The sequence below is a fragment of the Camelus ferus genome, chromosome 3, assembly GCF_009834535.1.
Source record: "Camelus ferus isolate YT-003-E chromosome 3, BCGSAC_Cfer_1.0, whole genome shotgun sequence".
Taxonomy (NCBI): Eukaryota; Metazoa; Chordata; class Mammalia; order Artiodactyla; family Camelidae; genus Camelus; species Camelus ferus.
This window is the reverse complement of record NC_045698.1, coordinates 26,293,037-26,300,703: the sequence shown is the minus strand read 5'-3', so window position 1 is coordinate 26,300,703 and position 7,667 is coordinate 26,293,037.

Sequence of the window (7,667 nt, the reverse complement as noted above, 5' to 3'; positions counted from 1 at the left end):
ACATGGTAACAACAAAGGGCGTCCAAATATTCCTTATTCTTGGCTTTGGACAATAGTTTTACATTTACATCTGAGATATTCTTAAAACTTTGAGAATAAAATGAAACCACGTTGCAAAGGGCTGGAGCAAACTGAGTTTGAAAGTAGTCTAAAACCTACCTCCTCCCTCCATCCTGCAGCTAATCTATGTAGACTTTGGGATGCCAAGTGTTTAAGACCCCAGGGTATCTGTGGATGCACTTCAGCAGTAAAGTAGTCTAGGAATTCCTCAAAATTATCTCCCTGGAAACTCATTTGTGACCACGGATACAAATAATGAGAATGGAAAATGTCTTTGGCTGGGGAAGTAAGCTGCTTCTGTTCCTTAAGAGTACAGTTTTTGAATCTGTTAGCAAAGCTTTCCTGTCTTGTCTGGAGTCAGAAAGGTCAGTATGAGGTTAAGCCCAAGCGAATGGTCCATCCTGAAATAAACACAGCACAACCCAGGGCTGTGTGCAGTGTTATTCTTTCACCTTCTTCCTGGAATTTCAGAGGCTGTCCAATTGGAATACAAAAAAGGACAAAATAAGGTAACAGTGTGAAATAATGACAGTGGAGAAATCTGTTTACTTGAGGATTCAAAGAAGAAATAAAACATGCTCTAACCATGGATGTACCCATCCCCACTCGCTGCTCAACAATCTCTTCTTCCCTCAAAAAGAAAAACTTAAAAGAGTTTCTCGATTCTTTCTTTCTGTAAGATTTTTCTCATTTCCAAAACCTTTTCCTTCTCCCTCTCTCTCCTATACCCACGCAGAGGAAGAACCCTAGGATGTCAGAACTGAATAGAGGAACTGGAGCATAAGCAGAGCCAGTGCTTTTCAAACTTGTTTTAAACCAAAGGGTCTGATTAATGACTAAAACGTATTTGTAAGCTGTATTAGCTATGGCTGCAATGATACTGTGTAACAAACCACCCCAAATAGAATGCTTTTAACAACATTATTTTCTGCCTACAGATCTGCAGGTTGATGGTAAACTGGGTTGGGCAAGACTTGGCTGGGGCAGTTCTGCTTCAAGCTGTGTGTCGGGTTTACATCTGCTCCACATATCTCTCATTGTCTTGAACTAGTGGCTACCTGTGCACACATTCTCATTGCAAAAGTAAGAGCACAAGAGGCAAGCCAAACCTGCCAGGGACCTTTAAAGCCTCTGCTCACATCAAATCCTCTCACCTTTCATTGGTTCAAGTAAGTCATATGGCCAAGCACCAAATCAGTAGGACAGGAGAATGCAGTTTGCTCCCAGGAGGGGAGAAAAGGGAGTGATTATTTGCCGATCAGTAATCCAATCCATCACAGATACCAAGTCTATAAAACAGACGTAAGTGGCTGCTAGTTGAGTTAGAGATGCCCTCCCCGACCCCAAATTTCCAATGCATCTTCTAGCAACACCCAGGAACATAGCAGGAACTGTGAGGCAACCCACTCATTTTACAGGTGAGAAAGCTGAGGTGCAAATAATTACAATCACTTGTCCACCACCTGAGAAGTTTCAGGCATGAGGCCACCAGCGAGAGGACCCTTTGCTACAAGTTTTCGAATCTGATGACAACTGGTCATTTCCCACTCTCTAGTCATAGTTCCAGAGATTACAGCAGTTTACATAGTTTAGAATTTGTGTAAATTGCTTGCAGCTGGAAAAAATATTCACAAATCAGGTAGCATAGTAAATAAAGAAAAAAAGGGGGTGGAGAGTACGATTCTGACTACCAAGCCTCAAACTGCTCATTTCACTGTCTGTCCCGAGTGCAGGCCCATCTGAACTATAGAAACCTTAGGCCCAACACCAGACACAGAGGCAACAGCCTTGCACAGACTTTGCCACTAGTTTTCAAACTGGGTAAGTCTAATGTCCATAATGAATCCCTTATTCCACGTCACTCAGAGTAGCTGTGCCTTCCTGACCAAATGCTAACTAATACAACCAGCTAGTCCCACTGCCTCAGCAACTGCAAACAAAGACCCTTCTGTCTTCCTGGGAGGGTCCTCTGAACAGAACGTTGATATTTCTCCAAGCTTCTGCTTTCTTGATTGAACTTTGATCACCATCATCAACTACCATCACCACCACCACCATCACCATCATCACTACCCTCTGTATCACTACCACTACCAAACCACCATCACTGTTAACAAAACCACTACCACCATCGCCACCATGACCACCATCGCCACCATGACCACCAGCACCATTGTCACCGCTGCAGCCACCCTGCTGCCACCACCACAATCACCACCCCTGCTTCATCCCCTTTAATTTTCACAGCAACAAGATCATCTAGATAAGATGATTCCTATTTTACGGCTGAGGAGCTGAAGCCCAGAGACATTAAGTAGCTTGTCTGCAGCCAAGGAGAGATTTAAACCCAGGTCCAACTTCAGGTCCCCTCTTCCTTCACTCCACTGCACAACCTCTAAGGCCATGTTTGACAGAGCAAAAGAGGGCAGTGGCCAAGAAGCAAACAGGACAGAAAGAAGCAAAATTGTGCTGATAAAGAGAGGAAGAGCAGAGAAACAGCAGCTAGAAGGCATTAGGTAGGCAAAGGAGGGATGGATTTAGGCAAGTCCCACAGAAGAGAGCTGGGGTGGGGGTGTGATGGGGATCAACTACTTGGTAGCAGCAGCCCTGACCCAAATCCTGCCTGGGGTTCCAAGGGGAAGCGGCCTTGCTTCTGCCGACCTCAAAGGTAGAGTCCCAGAGGAAAGCTTGCTCACTGCATGGAGGACAGAAATCAGGTCCTATCTGGCCTCTGGAGGAAGGGCCCATGAGTTCAAAGGGGCGAGGGTCATAAGTGACCATGCAAAGTTCCTGCAATGTACACTGAACGCCTTAGCCAGAGCGGTTCTCAGCCCTGACTGCATATTAGAAGCACTGGAGACTTTTCAAACTTACTAATGCCCAAGTTCTACCCTCAAAACCTCTATTCCCTTTTTAATGTTCCCCAGTTCATTCTAACTTGCAAGAAGGACTGAGAAGCAATGAGTTAAACCAACGCAACTCTGGGCTCATGATTTCCTTCTCTGTGCGCGCCCGGAATTCTCTCACACCCTAGTACGATTTAGCTGGGCTCGTGAACTAGGTGGCTCCGGGTGCTAGATGGTGGTAAAGTAGATGAGAGAAAAGGTTCTCTCCCAGAACAGAGAAAAAGATGAGCCTTGTTTCAGACCGAAGAATCCACCTGCATTTAACTTGAGGGTGAAAGAAGTCGAGAATTAATCTGCAAGCTGAAGCAGTAAGAAAATGAACATAGGCTGGAGCGGAGCCTGAAGTTAAAGTAAGGTGCTGCCCTGTCCCCTGCCTCAAAGTGAAGTTGCATTATTTGCTACGATATCCAAAGGCTTCACAGAACAAGATAAATTATAAACAATAGTGACTGTTAGCATTTGTCAAATACTTATTATGTGCCAGATACTGTGCTATGTTCTCCACTTGTAGTAACCCTTCTAATTCTCAGGGTAAACCTGTGTGGTAGATGCCAGCATTTTCCCCATGATACAGATGAAGACACTGAAGCACAGAGAAGCTAAGGAACTTGCCCAAGTTCACAAAAGTGTCAGAGCAAGGGTGGTATCCCAGGAGAATGCCTCCTGAGTCCATACTCCTAACACATACCTTCCAGCATCTCAACCCCCATGGGTCCTGTGGTAGGCAATATTATCCCCATTTTACAACTGGAAAGACTGAGGTGAAGTAACTTTCTCAAGCTGTCACATCTGCTCACTAGCACAGCCTGGATTGGGACCCTCCACAACTGAAATATATCAAATGGGCTTAGGAACAGTTTAGCCTAGAGGCAGATAAATGTTTCTAAATGCCTAGTTCTTCCCAAACACCATCCCACCATTCACACTCAGAAGATACACATAAATCACATGCAGTGAATCTTCCAAATAACTGCATTTTTCAAAATCAGTGGAGAAGACAGTCTCATCAACAAGCGGTGTTGGGAAACCTGGACAGTTGCCTGCAAAGCAGTGAAGTTAGAGCACTCCCTCACACCACGCACAAAAATACACTCAAAATGGCTTTAAGACTTAAACACAGGACAAGATACTATAAACCTCCTAGAAGAAAACATAGGCAAAACATTCTCTGATATAAACCATAGTAATGTTCTCCTAGGGCAGTCTACCCAGGCAATAGAAATAAAATCAAAAATAAACAAATGGGACCTAATTAAACTTATGTGCTTTTGCAGAGCAAAGGAAACCATTAGTAGAACAAAATGACAATCTACAGAATGGAAGAAAATATTTGCAAATGATACAACTGACAAAGGCTTAATTTCCAGAAAATATAAACAGCTCATACAACTCAATAACAAAAAAACCCCAAACAACCCAACCCAAAAATTCGCAGAGACCTAAACAAATATTTCTCCAATAAAGACATACAAATGGCCAATAGGCACATGAAAAAATGATCAATATCACTAGTTATCAGAGACATGCAAATCAAAATTGCAATAAGGTATCACCTCACACCAGTCAGAATGGCCATCATTAAAAAGCCCACAATAAATGCTAGAGAGGGTGTGGAGAAAAAGGAACTCTCCTACACTGTTGGTGGGAATGAAGTTTGGTGCAGACAGAATGGAAAACAGTATGGAGATTCCTTAAAAAACTGAAAATAGACTTACCATATGATCCAGCAATCCCACTCCTGGGCATATATCCAGAGGAAACTCTAATTTGAAGATACATGCACCCCAATGTTCATAGCAGCACTATTTACAATAGCCAACACATGGAAGCAACCTAAATGTCCATCGACAGATGACTGGATGAAGAAGTTGTGATATATTTATACAATGGAATACTACTCAGCCATTAAAAAATAATGCCACATGCAGCAACATGGATGGATCTGGAGATCATCATACTAAGTGAAGTAAGCCAGACAGAGAAAGAAAAATACCATGTGATATTACTTGTATGTGGAACCTAAAAAAAAAAAAAAAAGAACACACATGAACTTACAAAACAGACTGACTCACAGACACAGAAAACAAACTTATAGTTACCAGGAGGGAAAGCAGGAAGGGTAAAGGTACAAATTGGGAGTATTGGGAGTTGAGGATTTGCAGATACTAACTACTATATATAAAATAGATAAATAACAAGGTCCTTCTGTATAGCACCATGAACTAAATTCAATACCTTGTAATGGCCTATAATGAAAAGGAATATATATATATATGTATAAATGAATCACTATACAGTACACCAGAAATTAACACAATTATAATCAACTATACTTCAATTAAAACAAAATAAAATAAAATAAAGACGCTGGGGGGAAAAAACCTATCCAAGACCCAAACCATCATTGGCATGTGCGCCAAGTCTAAAAATGACACATAAATAGAAGGAAAGGGTGAATCCAGCCGTGCTCTAGGCTGGGCAAAACATCTCAAATTATTTGTTTCAAACATTTTGCAATTGGCAAGACCCAAACCACATTTCCAAGCATTCCCTTCTCCACTCCCCCCGCCACTGCCCTGCTTTACATTGTAAACCCATGTGTATTTCCCCAAAAATGGAATCCATATGTCTCTGATCCGTTTACACTTAACTCATCAAATTGTTGTCTGCTCAGAGTTGTTTGCTGCCCGTGAAGCCTTCTGAGACTGTCTGTGAGGCCTTCAAAAGGCCTCTTTTCTTAGAAACAGGAAGCTACATTTAGCCAAGGGCAAATGAAATTGAAAATGTTGGCAGTGGGAGGGCAGAGACTCCAGGACCAAAGAACTGGTTCTTTTCTCCACATGGCAGAATAGCAAGGAGGGTCCCCCTGAGCCGATATCTCAAGGTCCTGGCCACTTGCTCTTGGTGAAGCACTAGGCCCAGGGTTGGGTCCAATTTTGTCTTCAGCCACATTCATAGCCTCTCCATTGCTGCAGCCCCTGCGGTAGCTCTGGAATGTCACGGAGAGCCAGCAGCGCATCCCTGACCTGGGTCATCAGTCATCTGATGGTATCGACTGTTTTGGGAGAACTAAACTCCATGTACTGGGTTTCTAACTAAGCAGCTAAAGATCTTGCAAGTTCTGCTTTTATATCTGCCTTAAAAAAATACAAAACATGCATACGTACAGACAACAAAGCAAACACTTCTCAAAACAAACCATTACATCTGATATGGTTTAACTCATCCACGTTTTTTGGCTTTGGCAAAGGTTCCAGTTTTGTCTTTGTGTGTTTTTTTTAATTGCTTAAGTTCAGCTAACTTATGTCCTTTGGGAAAACTGATCTATGTAAATGTGATTTAACTAAAGAGGTTGAGCCATTCACATGTGTTTTACATTTTCTAATCATCCTGAGCTCTGTACATAGTGAGCAGACCGAAAAAATGATGGTGGTCTCATTTCAAGATCAATTTTTATCCCTTCTATCTCCCAAGAATGCCAAATGATGGCTGGAGAGGATCTCACTTCCTATTTCCAGACAGTCAGGAGCTGGTATTTCTGGAAACCCTGGCAGTGGGTGAAGCTGGTTGACTGGGTGGAAGTCTAAAAGGAAAACAGGAATTGTCTCAGACATCTCCATTGACCAAAACTTTAGTGAAGGTTCGTTTTAAGTATTCTACGCCCCTGATTAAATAAAATTCAACTAACATTTAAGAAATGCCGACTGTATCAGTCCTCTATTGTTATGTGAGAAACCACCACAACTTTAGCGGCTTAAAACAACGTGCAGGTACTATCTCACAGTTTCCATGGGTCAGGAGTCCAGGCTGGCTAAACGGTGTCTCTACTCGGGCTCTCGGAAGGTTGCAATTAGCGTCAGCCAGTCTTCACCCCCAGCTGGAGGTTTGAATGGGGAAGAATACACTTCCAAGTTCATTCAGATTGTTGGCAGAATTTGCTTCCCTGGAGCTGTGTGTATCCCCATTTTCTTGATGGCCATTGGTCATGAACTGCCCTAAACTCCTTGAGGCCACCCTCACGTCCTTGCCATGTTGGCCCATGTTCTTAAAACATGGCTACTTACTTCTTCAAAGCCAGCAGGAGACTCTCTCCCTTTAGGAAGGGCCCGGTCCTCTTTCCAGGGCTTTCGCCTGATTAGGGCCGGCCCACCCAGCATATACATCCCAATTTTGATTAACTCAGAATCAACTGATTTGCAGCCTTAACTACACCTGCAGAACCCCTTACCTTAGCCACAGAATATAACCTATCAGGGGCATTACATCTATCATATTCACACATCCCATCCACACAAGGAAAAGGGAATGATATAAAGTGTGTTGGAAGCCATCTTAGAATTCTGCACACCACACCTTCTATGTGATACATAGTTATGAATCTGACATTCACAAAACTCACAGTCAAATAAGGGCTGTAGATGTGCCACAAATAATTACTACTCCATAAGATATGTTGTATACTAGAGCTATGTTCAATGTTCAGAAACAGCACAAAAGTGGCCACACAGAAACTGGGATTTGTAAGGTGAATAGGAGTTTGGCAGGCAAGCAAGTATGGGCGAGAAGGGAGTAAGTAGGATTGGCTTGAAACAGTATGGAGTGCTTAAGAAATTATCAGAAGTTTGATTTTCCTAAGAGTTCAGCAAATATGCTGGGAAATTTTGTTTTATTTTGACTTTTCTTTTTAAAAAGAACACTACT